General features: G+C 40.8%; 1 long non-coding RNA gene across 1 annotated transcript; it reads right to left on the bottom strand.

The window, feature by feature from the left end:
• Nucleotides 1-4,344: 4,344 nt before the first annotated feature.
• LOC115304922 lies at nucleotides 4,345-4,942 on the bottom strand. The gene is made up of 2 exons (XR_003914674.1): nucleotides 4,819-4,942; nucleotides 4,345-4,500 (listed from the first exon to the last, which is right to left on the bottom strand). It is a non-coding gene; the product is annotated as an uncharacterized LOC115304922 (long non-coding RNA).
• Between the last annotated feature and the right edge of the window lie 13,752 nt (nucleotides 4,943-18,694).

Genomic DNA, 18,694 nt, shown 5'->3' with positions numbered 1-18,694 from the left:
CAGTTTGTGGATACAGGAAATGACATGGGAAGGTGATAAATAAAGCCTCAGTTGGCCGACCCTTTGAAAAATATCTTGAGGCTGACTGTGCTTGAAATAACTTACGACTGATATCAGAGACACATGTCCCCGGCCCTGGATATCCATCCTTTCCCTCAGAGATGAATCACAGCATGCAGCAGAAATATTATTGCATTTCTAACTCGATAGTAGCGACATGTTAGAGAATTAGAGCACAAATAGATTCTTCAGCATGTCATCTTCCGTTTTCTATCAGTAGTTAACCTATTAGAGCAAAAGAAACCCATTCTGTTATAAGTGACATTTTGAAAGAGATACTGACTTTCAAAACTTAACATTTATTTAGCCTTCTGGAGATTGTCTCAAAGAACTTTGAACTCTCCAAACAAATTAGGTTAAGGATAAAAACCATTGACGATCAATGCATATTAACATCCTTAGGGTCAAAATGTTATGAATCCATTCAAAATCTGGGTAAAAAGACAGGTAGACAAAAGCAGGAAGACACAGGTTTGATAGTCCTAGCAGACCGCAAGCTGACTATAAATTTTGAGCAATTGAAAAGGGTAGACATCTTAATATATATAATGATGGTAATGGAGCGCCTGGGTGACTCAGTCAGTTAAGCATCCGACTTGAGCTCAGGTCATGATCTCATGGTTTGTGGGTTCAAGCCCTGGGTTGGGCTCGGTGCTGACAGCTCAGAGCCTGGAGCCTGCCTCAGAATCTGTCTCTCTCTCTCTCTCTCTCTCTCTCTCTCTCTCTGTCTCAAAAATAAACACACACACACACGTATGGTAACAACTACAATTTTCTCTTTAGAATAATGACGCGAGGCAAGAAGAGAAACCGCCACAATATACATTGTTACTTTTTATTGCAACTGGTTTGAGACTCACGTTTTCACAATGAGTATGGAAATACAAATACAATCTGGCATAAGAAGAGCTCTGTGCTGAAAGGTTAATGGCAATAGGACTGTTTTACCTGGGAACAGGGAAGTGAAAAAACCAGGCTTGTAGCAATCCTGGGGCATTTGAAGCAATATCACAAAGAAGACGTAAAGTAGATTTTCTCTATGCAAAGAAGACAAAAGAAAAAGCACAGAAGTTGAGTTGGGCTAGAAATTGTTGCACCCACTTTTTTAATTGTAACACTTGGGATAGCCCACCAAGGAAAAGTTTAGGACCCCAGAAACCTTTAAAAATAGCTCTGTAGAAAACAAACCGGAATTGGACGCCATCTCAACGGTCCGCCTTCATCTCTGCTGAACAGACAATGAACTGAAAAGAATTTTTCTGTTCGCCTTCCCCATGGTAACCTCAGGTGTGCAAATCCATCTTCACAGGCATATCTTGGGCCTGCATTCCTTGCCTCACAAAGTGGGATGCGCGTCGTTTAAAAAATTGTTGGAATAGTTAAGACATTTTTGCAACTGCAGAGAGAGATTCATATGAACGGTGCGAACTAAAATCGTCATTCCAACAAATCAAATGTAACCAAGGAAAATAACAATACCAACAAATGAAGCCAGTGTGAAACCACTCAGCACTGCGGCACTGGATTAATCGTGTTGCTCTTTGAGAATTTAAAGCTTTTAATCATGTCGTGCTGTAAGTCTTTGGTTAAAATTCACGGGCACTTTACAGGTTTATTTTGGCCCCCAGGGCCCCTGTATTGTTCACTAAGTACAATGAAAACCTGTTAAGAATAAAGAAGAAAAATTAATGTCAAACTGAATAAAAAAGCTAAAAAGGTCAAAACTTGTTCCTAGGGCCAAGGAATATGCCTGCCCATGGAAAAGACTACAGAAATCACATTTAAAAACAGTGCTTATGCTCATAAATTGGTGGAACTGGCAAAATTGTCTGTAAATCGGCTTTGCAATGGCTCTGCATCACAAAGACATAATATGCACAAGAATATATTATGGATATATGTAAATGTATGTCTAAGCAAGAAATAAATTTCTGTTTTTTTCTTGTAATCCAAATACCTTAAATTATCTCTTTAATTATCTGTCCTCAAGATAAGAGAGGCTCCCTTGAAGATTCATGTCTAGCCCGGATATATAAACCTACCAATGGGCATTAATGTTCTATATCTAAGGAGCACTCACTTTGTAGTTGAAAATAAATATAATACTCATATAACAAAATATCATTTGATTATTTCATTTCAATTTCAATGCATCACAAGTTAGTTTTAAAAGAAGGGTAGTACTCTATTTTTCCAAATCACTAAACTCTAGGATTTAGGATTGCTCAGGGGAGGTAGGGTTGGCTATATCAGCATCTTGCAAATTTTTCCTAAAAGTTAAGGTGCATAGATAGCTCATTTGGTAGAAAAGTTCATGAAATTTTAAGGAAAAAGGAAAGATAAAGTTCCACAGAAACTGTATCTTTAGAAGTTTATCCCATACGGTCACCAGCAACTCATGGTCCAGGAACGGAGCTCAAGTGCTTGAAACCTGTAATAGGATTCCACCCCTCCAGCCGGGCCCTGGTGATCCTGAGGGTTGGGGACTTCTCAGCAGGCTCCCTCCTTCTCCCTGCTTGTGAAGGGGAGAAGCTCCTTCCAGTGGTTCCGTTGCCCGCGAGGGTAGGCATCCGGGCATCTCAGATTTCCTGATTTCTGTGGTCACCTCTTGGGTTTCCAGTCCCCTCGTCAACCTAGCAGTGCAGGTCCAGCTTTCCATTGAGGATGCTCAGAGCGTGACCACGTCCCTGTTCTGGGAGAAGTGTCCCAGCCAGGCACCAGGGACTGAGGAGTTTGCAGAGTCCTACTGGTCAAATCAGTTCCAGGCCAGAGGGCCTGCCTGGGTTCAGTGTCCCCCCAGGGGACCGGAGTCAGGGGAAGGACGCTCACTGGTCAGTGGCCTTCACAGCCCCAGGCAGCCAAACAATGGTGGCAGCTCTGCCTCCAACCTGCACATGACCTCAAACAGCCACATCACGCCTGCCTCTTGAACAGAGCGGAAGAAACCAAGATGGGTCCCAAGTAGCAATGTATGTGAGCAGCTCCAAGGACGAGGGAAGGAAACCCTCAAAATGGCTTCTCTCAGAATCAGCCAGGGCTCCTGGGTGGTGTGCTGGCAAGAAAGCGGCTAGTTCACCTCCAAGCCTATTCTGAGGATTGTTTGTTGCGTACACATGTTCACACACACACACACACACACACACACACACATCAGCCTACATTTATTAAGCCAAAGGCCCTCCAAAGTATCTCAGATGGGAGCCTGATGGAGTACTAAAGAGCAAAAGGGAAAATGAATACACGTTCTAGACAATCCGAAGGGTCCCTGTTTTATCTGAATATGTTTTAAGATGTCAGGTTGAAAGGAGCCATGCTATTTGAATGAATGAATCAGTCCACCAGCGTGATAACTATGGCAGTTAGATCTATTATCGGTCAAGCAAGTAACTAAAAAAAAAAAAAGCATGCAATAGGATCAGGAAAAGTGTCTGGGCACAACTTTTTATGATAGTGACTGCCTATATCAGTGCATGTTGTGAAAATCAAACAAATATTTAGTTTAGAAAAAATAAAACATTCAAAATGCGTTCCTGCATTTAACTCCTTCCAAATCAGTGAACGTGTATGTATTTGTGACTTTGGGCTAGTGTTCTCAGGTGTCGGCGCACAGAAACGGAGACGTTTTTAAGCATCCGAGTCCACAGGAATAGTTGCCAAGCTGGTCACAACTAAATCAGTCTGGAAATGTTTCCTATAATTCAAAAAGCATTATTGAAGTTTTTGAATACGTCCCCTCAATTTCAAGGAATCTGTTTATTTTTCCTGCAGGAGCAATATCAGACTTATTGATGGATCTTTGAAACACTCTGTGGTGTGTGGGCTTATGCAAATTTGCCTTTTCAAAGGTGCCCCTGTGAGTGCCCACACCATTAGTCCCAATCCATTGGACTCCCTGGGATCAGTGCCCAAGGTGGAATCAGAAGAAGTTCAGATGGAAATAAAATTGAGGACTTTCAGCTCCCCCAAGGGCATATCCTGTACCATTTCCCAGTGGGGATTTTGCTGGGCATCTTGGAATGACAGCTCATTTTAACTCTTTACCCTGGAGCCTAACCCCATGATTCTCTGCACACCCTCACATTAGTCCTTTTGACTACATTAACTGCTCAAATCGTGTGCCCCAAAGAGGCACAGATTCGCAATAGCCGCCAAGCAAGTACTTCCGTTTTCTTTGCAGTTCAAAGGGATGAAATGGACAATCCCGGCGGAACACCAGCCTACCGGAGACTGAGGCCCCCAGAACTTAGAATGAGCATTTCTACAGCACTGTGACTCGCTTCCACCTTTAACATTGTAGCAGTTTTATTGCAGTGTAGTTGACATACAATGACAGTGTAGTCTGACATCCTGCCAGAAGCCCCCCACTTCTGGATTTGTTGGGTTACTTCCTCTTGGTGCCATTTAGCTCATTCATCCGTCATGTTTCCAGGAAAGTGGAAGCTGCAATTTAGAGGCCTGATGAATCTGTGTTCAGCATTTGTAGCTAAAAACAACATATGTATTAAGTGTTGTGTCCTATCCGAGATACTTAATATTGGGTTGACCCAACTATTTCTATTTTACTTTATCTGAAACTAGCTTTTATTTGTTGTTGTCTTCCTATTCATTGTTTTGTTTTTCATGATTTCTTTTTTTTTCCCCTAAAAACTACATGTAAAAAAAAAAACCAACTAGGAACTTGATCAAGAATATGACTTGGATTACAGCCCTTCTGTGGAGTTTTAACATTATCTCTATTTGAAATATGTGTATGCTCACTCCTCACTGTGAGGAGAGGTAGCTTATTGGTGCTTTTTAGTGGCAATAGATGTGGATTTGAATGGTGGCCCTCTCACTGAAAGCAGTGCGGTCTTGGAAGGTGTCTTTTCTCCTCCCAGCTTTAATTTCCTCACCTGCAAAATTAGAGATTAAAACATCAGCTCAAATTCCCAGAAAGGTTGGTTACATAAATTTAAAGAGATAACATATCAGTTGTTTTGAGAAGAATAAAATCATAATCAAATACCAGCTTTTATTATGCCGATGCTCCTGTGAGATCGGGAGGAATCCCAAGTGTTGTACTGCACGGTGGAGACCCAGAACCAGTGACTTTACAGAGCTAGGGAACCGAGCACCGTCTTGTTGGCTCCCGGCAGACTACAGTGTTATAAGCTAAATGACGTGATTTTATTTCCACACTACTCATGATATAGTCTTTCTAAAGGGGTCATGCAAATCTTGATCCTAATTTGAAATTAGAATTGCCTTGCTCAGAGCCAGGACCCAAACACATAAAAGGATAACAAGCCTGCCATCGACTCTCACTCCCAAAACGCGGTCTGCACCCCACCTAGGTCAGAGTGTGCATTTTCGCAGCACACCCCATGCTTACCTGCCATGGCTGATTTCACCTCTTTCCTGACATATCCATTTATCCTCCCAAGATATAATTCCCTTTCCCTCTGAACCCTGGGCAATTTACCTTGAACTTTTCTTAGAGATCTCACACATTTTGCATAGTATAATTGCTACTTTTTTAAGATTGCATTCTCTCGCAGGCATGGACGGAGTCTCATCCATGCCTTAAGCAGAGCAGATATTCAGCAGACACTTGCTGAATGCTGGGATGCACTTTCCATCCCAGTCTGGGTTTCCAGTGAGAATAATAACACCCTGACTGATTGGCCAGCCCGGCTGTGACCATTCGACAAGACAGGTCACTTACCAAACAACAAAATTCTGATCAGACCTTGACAGAAAATAAAACAGGTTGTTTATAGTTTAGCTCTTAGACTTTTAATAACTGTGAATACCAAATTTAAATTTGGGGAATTAAATCAAAACTGTCTTTATAATTAGTCATTATTCTTAGAGCTGGGTAAGCTAAATACTTAACCTCTAATTTTCTCCATTGATTAACAGTATAAAATCTTTTAACACAGAAAAAATGTAGAGTTTTACTAAAGCCCTCTCTCAGTGGTCTGCTCAGACCGATTCAGGCGAGCTGCTCATGGTTTTATTTGGCAGCTCAAAGGTAATGATGACCATTAGCAATGTAAGGTCTGGGGAAAGAACTCTGCCAAGGATCATTCCCTGGGGACGTCCAAGTACACATTTGCATGATGTTAATAAGATGCTTTTAGAGGGTCACATCCTTTGCCTCCTTAAAATTGTACAGAAGCCGAGTAAGTACCATTGATATAATGGCCAAATGAGTCTTGTGGCTTGTGGACAGGCCCGTGGGATGCAACCTTTTCTGCTGGGCCATAGAATGTGAGGCTGCCGAAAGGTCCCGCCTAGCCTTAAGCACGTGGATTACATGGTGACAAGCAGCTGCCCCTCTTGGAAGGTTAGAAGCAGTTCTGACATTTTAGGGTGAGTGTATTTCTGTTTCTTTGAGACCAGCAATATCAGAATGACTTGGGTGGTTCTGGAAAATATGTATCCCTGGGGCCCCAGTACAAAGTACTGAACCAGTATCTCTGGACTGGAACCTACGACTCAGAGTTTCTACAAAAGTTCCATTAACTTGTGACTGTTACACACAAAAATTTGAGGTTCTCCCTTGAGAACTCCAGTGTATCTGAGCCCCACCTTCAACACCCAGGGGCGCTACCCAGAGCTTTGCCCTCCATCACCATGTTCTTTCCTTGGAAGCAGCCTCTCGATTAGGGCTTTAAATGGCCCAAATATGGCCGACTCGGGCTCTGGGAGCATCCTAACTGCCATCTGCTAAACAGTGAAACAAGTTGCCACAGGGTCAATTTGATCGAGTTGTTCTGTTGACCAGAACAAGCCACTAATCAATGAGAGTGGCCTGATTATTTGGGGCCATATGAACAATGGAATCAGATGAAGCCCTGGTAATGCCATTACCAGGAATTGACGTCTGACCATGGATCTGGGTGAATTCAAAAAGCCAGTCACTGTATAAGATGACCTGGTAAGTTTCTGACTTCAGTCTGTGTGTATCTGTCTGTCTGAGCAGACCACTGAGAGACGGCTTTAGTAAAACTCTACATCTTTGGCTTACTTTGACTATTCTATGCAACTATTTACCACCCACCTTTATGATCTTTCTGCCTTTGTTACCTATAATATTATTACTTTGAAAGAGATATTCATGAGGCGTGTGGATGGTTCAGTCGGTTAAGTGTCTGACCACAGCTTAGGTCAATGATCTCGTGGTTCATGAGTTAAGAGTCCAGCATTGGGCTCTCTTCTGTCAGCTCATAGCCCACTTGGGACCCTCTGTCTTCTTTCTCTCTCTGACCTTCTCCAACCTGTGCACTCTCTCAAAAATAAGTAAACATTAAAAAGAGAGAGAGATGCATGCCCCTAACATCTAACAAAAATATTTCCAAACTATTGACTTTTAGGTTATTTTGAAGGGTCAATAAATTACATCTCATATTTTGAGAAGTTACCTGAATACTTAAAATTGCTTTACCTGTAGTCATATTAAAATATCTCTATTTTGGGGCTATCATCAGATTTATCAGATACTCAGCAGTAGCAATTGCTAAAGAAGTTCAGTGATCTGCCTGTAAAGACTCATGTGCTTTGTTCAAGCTCCTCTTCCGTGCTTGGAAGATGATGGTTTTCTTTCTGTTTGACAGTATTGCATGTGCTGTGTAGACATGCAATGGTTGCAAAAAGTCTGGGAAATGGACACAAATGGGTCTCTGTGGACACAGGGGACCAAGTGTTGATGGGTTTGAATCCTTTTTGTGGTCAGTCAGTTTAAAATTATTCACCCAGACACATAATAGTCCCAGGACTGAGGTAGATGCTTAAAGGGGGTGAGAAATCTCAGTTCTTGTTCATGGAAGGAGTTATGGTTCATGGTTATGATCATGTGACTCTCCTATGTAACTGAGATGTTAGTCACTTCATGGTTATGATCATGTGACTCTCCTATGTAACTGAGATGTTAGTCACTTCAGCTCATTTATACAGAGGTGGTTCATTCTGCTACACCTAAATGAAAACAAGAGAAATCAAACATTACTTTCCAAGATACACATGTGAGTGGGGCAGCATTTCCAAGATTCCAGCAAATAGCAAGTAAAACAAACTAAAACCAGCGTTCTAGCACATGACCATGGGAATTGTGATTTTGATCCCTGAACAACAAAGTGACTTTTTTCATGAAAAATAGGTGATAGTCATTGAGTAATAAGACTAAGGACAAAATGGCCACATTTTTGTAGCTGAATGATTTTGATGCTACCGTGGACTGTGTGTGTATGCGTGCATATGTGTTTATAGTAACATGCTCCATCGGAAGATTTTACCTCTTTTTAAAAAATGTTGAGATATCATAAATACAGGAGAGTGTATAAAATGTATAAGTAAAACTTGAGGAATAATTGTATATGGGGGGCGGCTCAGTTGATCGAGTGTCCAACTTTGGATCTGGTCATCACCTCACAGCTTGTGAGTTTGAGCCCCATGCTGGGCCCTGTGCTGAGAACTCAGAGCCTAGAGCCTGCTTTGGATTCTCTGTCTCCCTTTCTCTCTGCTCCTCTCTAGCTCATACTGGCTCTCGCTCTCTTTCTCTCACCCTCTCTCTCTCTCTCTCTCTCACCCACTCTCTCTCTTTCTCTCTCAAAAATAAATAAGCATTAAAAATTGTTTTAGATAAAAAAGAGTAATTATATATTAGAATCCATTTGATTACCATCAGATCCTAGGATGCTAGCGTACTAAAGACTACATGTCATGCACACTACCCAATCTTGATAACCATCGACATGATTTTTTGTGATATGTTTTTGTGTATGTATGTGTATATTAAAATTTTTAGTGTATATACACTACAGTTTTCAGGAGTCCCCAAGCCCACCCTTACTTTGACACCAGCTGTTAGCTAGCAGGTCCCTCAAACCAACTGCAGGTTCCATAATTTGCTGGAAGGATACCCAGAATGCACTACAGCTCTTATTCTCACACTTTATTACAGTAAAAGGACAGAAAAACAGCCAAAGGAAGCAGCACAGGGAGCAGGGCCCAGGAAGGCTCCAAGCGCACGGCGTTTAGCGGTCCTGTCCCAGTGGCGTGGTGTGGACAGTGCTTACTTCTCCCAGAAATGACATGTGACAATATATATGCAGTATTAGCGACCACTGAAGCCCACCCAAGCCTGGGTGTCCGAGTTCTTACTGGGCTGAGTCACATAAACGTGGCTGATCATCTGCTGGACTGACCTTTGTGTCCAGACCCTTTGGAAGTGGAGGGGAGATGCAGGGTCCAAGGCCTCCCAAGGTACCATAAATCACATTGTTAGTGTGGACCATCTGGTGCAGCCTAAGGCCCCCAGATAAACAATGATACTCTTATCAGGCAGGATATTCCAAGGGCTTAAAAATTATCTCCCAAGAGCCAAGGGCACAGGCCAGACCTCTCTCTGAGAAAGGTTAACTCTTTACTACACATGGATGAATATATGTGTTATGCATATATATCTTTACATTAAAAATATATTTTGGTTGTTTCTGATTTTGAACATCATACACCTGCTTCATAGAAATCCTTATATATACATATATTGTGTTTTGATTATTTTTTATTCATTTTATACTGTGTTAATGTTCTAGATATTTTTATCAAATATTAAGGAGAGTTTTCAAGTCTTATTATAAGAAAATAAGTAGATTCAATAAGTAACAATAGCACAGCAATGAAGCCAGCCTAGAATTTCCTGCACAAACAGTTAAGGACTTCATTTTTTCATACGTATGCCCTTCATGATCTTTGATGAGTGACCTAGATGGCCCCAGAATGAAATATAGTCATCTTTATTTTAATAAAAGCTATCACTCACCTATCTATATGGATTAACCCTAATTATTAGGGTCTCATCACATTAGCCTCCTTATCCCCAACAAAGAAGAAATCAATCACAGCCAAAGCCAGGGGTCAATACATTTTTTTCTTAAAGGATTAAGTAGTAAATATTTTAAATTGTGTAGGCCATATCTCTTCTGTTTCTACTCACCTCTACAATTGTAGAATAAAAGCAGCCATAGACAACTTGTAAACAAGTATGTGTGGTTGTTTTCCAGTAAAGCTTCATGAATGGAAACTGAAATTAGAACTTTGTATAATTTTTATATGCCATGAGATATTGTTTTTCTTTTCATTTTTTAAGCCATATAATAAAGTAAAATCCATTTGGGGATGCCTGGGTGGCTCAGTTGGTTAAGTATAGACTTTATTTCAGGTTATGATCTCCTAGTTATTGACTTCAAGCCCCACATCGGGCTCTTCACTGACAGTGCAAAGCCTGCTTGGGATTCTCTCTCTCTCTCCCTCTCTCTTTGCCCCACTTGTGCTTTCTCTAAATAAATAAATAAATAAATAAATAAATAAATAAATAAATAAATGTGCGTGTTTGTTTTTTTAAGGGAAAGACCATTTGTAGTTAATGAGTCCTATAAAAACAGGTAGCAGGCTGGATTTGGCCCACAGGCTATACTTTGGCAACTCCTGACCTAGGCCAATGGATTCAGGGTTTCTAGAATCGGGTTCAGGTTTTCTATTTATAATAGAATACTCCTCACCTCTCACTAATTCATAAATCTTACACCTCTGACAACACAAAAATGAATTGTAACTCATCTAAAACACTTTAGAACCCAATTTGTATTTGCCTGGCCAAAAAATAACGTGACATATAGTAAGTGGATTTTAATAAGCCTTGGACCAGAATAACTAATTGATGTTCTAGATCTTACACCATAAGTAAAACAGACCAAGCAGATCCCCATGATAATCTCTGACATTAACTCCCTGGATAGAATTTTGATGGCAGAAGAAGGGCATTAATTTTCCATTGATATGTATCAAATAAAAGTTAAACATCAGACACCAAAATCTTCAAGGTAATATAGACAAACTCTAATAAAAATCTCATCAACATAGGTGTGGCAGAAATCAGAAATCAATTAATTCAGGGCTACCGTTTTGCTCTGAGAATTGAAGAGGTCCCAGACAACTGAATTTCACTTCTGCCTTCACCTTAGGTCCCTGAGCACAATGAGCAGTCTGCAGGAGCGAGTCACACAGAGGCCATCTCCCTTGCTTGTTGTACATTGCTTTCATTGCAACTTTTGTTAATTAAAAAAAATCAGCAATTTTTCAAGGATATATTAGCATAGAATATCTTTCTCAAATTCAGAGACTGAACTTAATTACTTCTTTCCCCCCCCCCCCATCTTTAGATCTACAGAACTAGAGAAAGGAGTGATCCGGCTAAGCAGGTAAGAACTTCCCTCTTCTGCAGGCTTATGATGGACTGCGTGCCGACATCTGTGAAAGGTAGGGGTGGCAGCTCAATCCCATGGATTCGCTTATCCGATTTCTGCTTTCTACTATATGAGCGGTGCTGTGGTTGCTCTTTGGATATTTCTCTTCTAGATTTTGTTCACTATTGCGTGTGATCCTTTGTCTCTTTGGACAAGCCTACCTGTTGTTAGATATTGAAATTCCTGTATAACTAGTTGATTTCATATTCTCCTCTTGGTTATTTTGTTGCAAGTAGTTTTGTTTTCTTAAGACATCAGCTTCTCTTAAAACATTTTGAATAAGTTTATTGGGAAGAATGTTCAAAAAATTAGGACTATGGGTATACCTTTTCAGGTGTAAACAGTCGAACTATACACTGACTTCATTACTCCTCAGTTGACAAAATGGCACACCACGCCCAATGACGGTCACCTGTTCATCCCACTCAGCAAGGCTCTGTAGAAACAGGTCATAGTTATTTTTGTTTGTTTGTTTCTGTGATTTCAAGATTGAAAATAATAATATCCAAATTTGAAATAATAATTAATTCCCCTTAAATAACTTAACACAGCGGTGTTTTCCTGACTGTATATTTCTGTATCCAGACCTGTGAAGATTTATACACTCCCCATTTCTCAAGACAGCCCAGAAGATATGCAGAAACTAATCAACCACTTTCAAGTCATTCTCACAGCAAAGCCATGCAGAATCCTTTTCCTTTTTCTCATAGGTTTTTAAATATCATTTCAATTGAATATTGAGGACCACAAACTCAGGAACATTGTTACTGATAAATGATTTCTATTAATAGCAATTTTATTCATTAGAGCTTTTTAATTTGTTTTGGTTTTGTTTATTTTATGCTTGTGGGGTTTTTTTATTTTTTTCAACACATTCCATTTTTCTGTTTCTTTTCAATGTTTTAATCCAATTACCAGCCCCGTAAACAAGCATTTGCCACATCTACAGTAGAGGCACTGAACTGTGAATGGAAGTGATTTCTGATTACAGACAGGCTAATTTTCAAGGGACAAGAGGAACAAAATGCAGTGAACTGAATAAAAGAATAATGGAAAATACCTTGTTAGGTGACATACGGCACAGATTTAGAGTCACAGATGGGAAAGGAAAAAGTTACTTAATCCTAAAATACATATGCATTGCATGGGTCGTAGTTGCGATCTGGATCATGTATGATCTGTTGGTTATGAGAGGAAAGATATTTTACACATTTTATTACTCAGCAGAGTTCATTAATATTGGGATTAGCCTCTCTAATTGAGAGGATGGCAAAGAACAGTTTTGAGCCTGTCAAGCCCTAGAGTTTTGTTAAGAGAGCCAAAGGCAGAGTCCGTTAGGCAAGAGTGTCTCCAGAGATCTGGATTTTCTTACCCTTCTCGCTCTTTCTTGGTCCCCTTTCTCCACCTCTTTTTAGAATTTCTACCTTCCGGGCCTCCTCCTCTTACAAAACAAAACAAGCGACAACAACAAAAACCCACTCAAATTCCCTGCACCTACAGGAATGATTAATAGCATCTTGGGGACATAGCCGTGTTATGATTTTCACATATTGCCTGGCATTCATGCCTTGGGCTAAAGGGAGGAAGCAGTGATAACAGAGAATCGTGATTGCTTTAATACGAACCAACAGATGGGTGAACATTCCAGGTAGTAATAGGACTGTCACAGATCTGCTTCAGTCATGGGGGTCTAAACATAAAAGACCACCAGAGACCAAAATATCAATCTCTTAGGAGAAAGGAAGAGCTTGAAAGGGTTTTCAGAACAAGTTGGATGTGTGGGAAGCAGATAAACTCTTAATTTGTTCAATGCAGAGCACGGATTTGATGAGCCTTGGGGGAAAGGGTGTCCAGAGGTAGATAGATCAGCTCAAATTTTGGCCCCAAACTCCTCTTCTCAGAGGCCAAAGGAAACTGGATCAAACACCTGTCTTCTGATGATTTTATGCAGTACAGTCTGATTCTACTTAGCAATGCAGCTTAACACATTTCTTTCCATTCTTTAGGCAAACATTAAATCATAAAACTTTGTGCAGTATTTAAAAGACATTTAGCTGTCAAATTATGAATAAAATGGGTGATTTAGACACTGGAATCCAAAGCTTGATGTCACTTTTATCATCCCATTTCATTATGTACTATAAAATACAGAGCTGTAACTCATAGCGACAATGACAATCACACACAATATATTCTGTAGATTGACTTTTAATGCTAGCAGACTGTGTTTTTGACAGACTGTATAGTCCATATATATCTAACCCAAGGACTTTTGACTTTGGTTTCAGTTGTTTTATAAGATGTCTCACGGGGCCCTGGGTGGCTCAGTTAAGCATCTGGCTCTTGATTTGGGGATCATGATCTCATGGTTCACGAGATCAGGCCCTGCATCTGGCTCTGCACTGACAGTGTGGAACCTGACTGAGATTCTCTTTCTCCCCCATCTCTGCCCCTACCCGCCTTATATCCTCTCTCTCTCTCCCTCTCTTCCTCTCCCTCTCTCTCTCAAAATAAATATTTAAAAGAGAACGTTTAAAAAAAAAGAAGGAGAAGAAGAGGAAGAAGAAGTTGTCTCAGGTGCCAAGACCTAAAACCATTAGCTGATGTTCATTTGAATCCTGACTGAATCAGAGATGGACTTCATAACCCAGGACCTCTACTGATGAAACAGAAGACTGTTCTGGAAACAGTCTCTTTCCTAGTAGACCATGGGCATTTGCATGAGTGAATTAAAGAGTAAAGTGAGCCTTCAGGAAATAAAAACTGATATGTAGGAGGTGAATGATCTAGCTTGGTTTTCTACATTGATCAAACTCATTGAATAAGTGCTTCCCAGTCCCCTTGCTACTGAAGAATGGAGGAAAGAGGCCAATTCAGAATGGTAGTGGCAGGGCAGGACTAGATTGCCTTCTGTAGTCTTCTGCACCCACAGCTGTTGCAGTAGTCCATGCAAACCATGGCTACATTTTCAGGATGTTGATGCATGATGTGATGGGAAATTTTATCTACAATCCCTCTGTCAACACGGGGATAATATTGTGAGAGGTTGGACTTGCTTCCTCATTGGCAATTTGTTGATAAGATAGAGGGAGTGTTTCACTTTGCATGGCCCTATGCTATTTACAGGTTAGCTGGAGAAAAGTTTGGAGCTATCCCCTTGGAAGAGTAAATCAGTTAGTATTAACAGAAAAACTGGCTGCTCAAAAAACCTTAACTTTCTCTGGGTGTGTGCATGCACACATGTGTGGGTATCACAGCCTCTTTTTAACTCATCCCTGCTCCAATCAGGCAGGGCAAACTCCCCAGAGTATTATCAGGGTTGGGCCTTCCTCCCATGACAGGCTCCATGGTGTGGCTTTCTCATCCTGAATTTGGGCCTGAGTCCACCCTGCTTTCACATTCTTGGTGAAACTTGAATAATGGCCATCCTACCTAAATTCCTGACTTCTAGTCATTGTGTACTCCTAAATCCTTGTTTCAGAAACCTGTAGCATTCACTTCTCATCTATTTTGGTTCTGCTTTCTTGGGCCTGCTTTATGCCTGAAGACTACTGTTTGCCCCATGAAAACACCCTACACTTAAATCCTGGAATTCCTTTTCCATTTCGGTATTTTCCAAAAGAGTCTCTTGCAGAATCACTATACATATCGGCACAGTTGCAAACCACTGTGATGCTGTGGGTGTAGGCTGCTTCTTAATGGATGCCCATCGTCTGTGCCCAAAAGGACTGCCAGAGAAATACTAAAGGTTAACTTTCCTCCACCTGAGATTTACCGCTGAAATTAGCAGACCTCATTTGAGAGATAAATTTGCTCTTTAAAAATTTATTTCCTCTGCGTTCATTTTCCCTTCCTATAAATGGGAACCTGGGATCTCATAAAACTAAATTAAAATTATCAAATACTATTGAACCAACCTAATGAAAATTTTAACCAAAAGTCATTGTAAATTAGGTATGCACTATACTGAGAACGCAAGCCTTTGTAAAGTAGATATTGTTCTTATGTAAACTCATGAATGGAGACTTTCTTGAATAAATTACTTCTTAATAACATCAGAAAGTCATTGGCTGGGTAAATATCTCCCTGGGGCATTCACTGATATTCTGGAATTTAAATGTTCAGTAGAACTTCATATTTGTCACCTTTACTAACGAGTTTTTCTTTATGAAATTATTATTAGCATGAAAAGTTAAATTTGTGTCTTATTTCTAGAATTCACACCATTTAAAAGAGCTCAAGGGATTGAAATTTGTCTTGCAGGAATGCAACATTTATAGAATTCCTTTTACCCCTACGTCTCCACTTCCCCATCCACTGGCAATTTGCTACCTGAAGCAAGAGGGAAACAAATGATCAGAACAGCCAGAATGTCTGGGAATTTCTGCCAAAAGGACCAGATAGATTTTCTTCTCAGAACCAGATAGCAAAATTATCCCTTCCATGAACTCGTGATTCAGCATCTAAAACTTTTTTAACATTTATTTATTTTTTAGAGACAGAGAGAAACAGAGCACAAGCAAGGGAGGGATAAAGAGAGAGGGAGACACAGAATCTGAAGCAGGCTCCAGGCTCTGAACTGCCCGGGCAGAGCCTGAAACGGGACTCAAACCCACAAACTGCGAGATCACAACCTGAGATGCAGTCAGTCAGACGGTTAACTGACTGAGCCGCCCAGGCGCCCAGCTTCTAAAACTTTTACAGTTGTTCTTTCTAAGCCACATAATCCCAGCAAGGGCACCCATGGCTGCTACATTTATAACACTCATGAACGCAATTCTCAAAACTCCCCGAGTTGTGAGAATTTGCTTTGTTGAGCTCACACTGGGATTTTTTATTTGGGGATATTTCCCCTGCATTTCTTTCATTTCAGCATTTCAGCAGATGATGCACTAATTGTTCTTTTCTCAAGATAAGAGTAGTAGGTCCTGGAACTTGAGCCTGGGATCATCAGGTTTATTGCAGCTGCAGAACCCTGTGAGGCCGGAGGCAATATGCACGTTTATGATCAGATCTGAGCTGCTTTCCCACACAGGCCACAGAGAAGCAGTGCCCTAAGATTTCAAAGATGCGTCCCGATGACCACAGTTAGAGAGAGAGATGCCAATAGATCATCATCACTCTTCTCCTGTGCTGCCCAGATCCTGCCCAGACTCCCCGTTTGTGGCTAACTATATTCCAAATTCACTGCTGACTTTCTATCAGCCAATAGGATATTTGCTGCATGTCCAGGATGGAGAAAGCCCAGGGTGCATTGCTCCCAGACAAGTAGGTATTCATGACACCTTATGAGATTTATAGCATCTAGCTTCCCTAACAATTGAATCAACACCTTAAGACTAATCCAAGATGATGTAATTGGTTACAAGAAAATGAACAGTCTCCTTTTGGAGGGCCATAATCTTCTATCACTTTTGCTATTTTAGGTCTAAAAAGTATATTTAATAAAATCATAACATGAAAAATCAAAACTAAAATGTGAATATACTTCATATTACCTTGAAATGTTTTTTAACACATAAGCTAAAGATATTGACAAAAGTTGCTCAAGGATGGTTTTATGACCATAAATTTTCTCCTATAAAAATACCCAAGAAAGGCATGGAAATCACCATGGCACAAGACAGATTTGCCAAGGACCCCAGATTAACCAATAGCTGAGTATGTTCCCCAACATCTGCAGAGAAAACCTTGTATCCAGGCAAAGATTTTAAACAGAAGCGAAAGTCGGTTCCACATTATGCTACAGATTCATTGAAATACATATATTCTAACAAAATTACCTCTATATACATACACATAACATTTTTCTACTGAATTTAAAATCAGATCAAATCAAATATGATTGAAATCAAATATGAAATCCCACAGAAAATATTTCCTGGGTTGATAATAATCCAAACACCAGACAGCCTCCCACGGCAGGAGTCAGAGTAGGCAGGATTGAGAATGAGGTTAAATCGTGACTAGCTTGGTGAGCAGGGGTGTGAGGGGCGCCCACAGTCTCAAGGACCTATGGTCTCTGGTCACTTCTATAGTTTCTCCATCATCTCCCCAAATTCTGAATTCTCTCCTCTTCTTCATCACCCTCTGAGACTATATGGATTTACTCCGTGGCAGAAGAGTCTCTGACCTCACACTTGAAATTCCCAGAACCTGGTACCTTTGTGACTTGACCAGCTCATTCCCTTTGTGACTTGACCAGCTCTGAGTGGCAGGTCTCACCCTGCAAGGTGTGAGGTGCTCCAGTCTGAAATTCCCTTATGCCTGAGGCTTGCATTAGACAAAATGAGAATGTTTCCTGTCTTCCAATTCAGTCTGATTAAAATTATCTGTGTCTTTATGCAAGAGTTATCCATATCTATGCCAAAGCAGCACTTTGTATACTGATTTGCCAAAAGTTGAATACTGAGGGGCACCTGGGTGTCTCAATCAGTTAGGCATCTGACTTCAGCTCAGGTCACGATCTCACGGTTCATAGCTTCAAGTCCTGCATCACCTAACAGCTCAGAGCCTGGAGCCAGCTTTGAATTCTGTGTCCCTCCCCCGCTCCCCGCCTCGGTCTGCCCCTCCCCCACTCAGGCTCTGTCTCTGTTAAAATAATAAATAAACATTTAAAAATTGTTTTTAAGTGGAAGTAGAAAACAGTCGAGAATGCCCAACTGCTCCATCAGGTGCCCCATCAGTGTGGACTGGTTGGCATTAGTCCAGATAAGATAGAACACCTCGAGATAAAAACTTCAGCTCAACCTCCCACCAGCTGTGTGTCCTTAAGAAAAATTGTCTGGTCATTGTCTTAGTTTATTTTTCAGGAAAAAAAATGGAGAATTATAATATTTCCTATCTCACAGTGTGGTTTCATGGATTGTGTAATAAAATACATTTAAGATGTTTTGTATCATGACCAGGACATTTTATTACAACATCTTGCCTTAGAACAAGGCAAAGAAGTAGCCATCCACCTGGAGCTAGCGTCCAGTCTGGACTTGAGAGGAAGTTGAGTATAAAACATGATTGCAGGTCTTAATAAATAGCAAGACAGGAGCAACAAAAGGCCTGGGAATGCCAACATGGCAGTGGTTGCTTCTAGGATGTTTCTGACAGGACCAGGGCTTAGAGAATTGACGGTAGATCACCAAAGCAGCTGTTGGATGATAGCTAGCCATTGCAAAGAAAGAGGACCACAGGAAACCCATCTAGATAAGAATGCTCCAAAGCATTGCTTAGGGCAAGTTTTAAGAACTGGGAGCTGTAGGGGTGCCTAGGTGGCTCATTTGGTTGAGCATCTGACTTCATGATCTCAAGGTTTGTGAGTTTGAGCCTCGCATCCAGCTTGGTGCTGACAG

Source organism: Suricata suricatta, chromosome 10 (assembly GCF_006229205.1).
Source record: "Suricata suricatta isolate VVHF042 chromosome 10, meerkat_22Aug2017_6uvM2_HiC, whole genome shotgun sequence".
Lineage (NCBI taxonomy): Eukaryota > Metazoa > Chordata > Mammalia > Carnivora > Herpestidae > Suricata > Suricata suricatta.
Note: the sequence above shows the minus strand (reverse complement) of the source record. Positions and strands in the feature narration are given on the sequence as shown.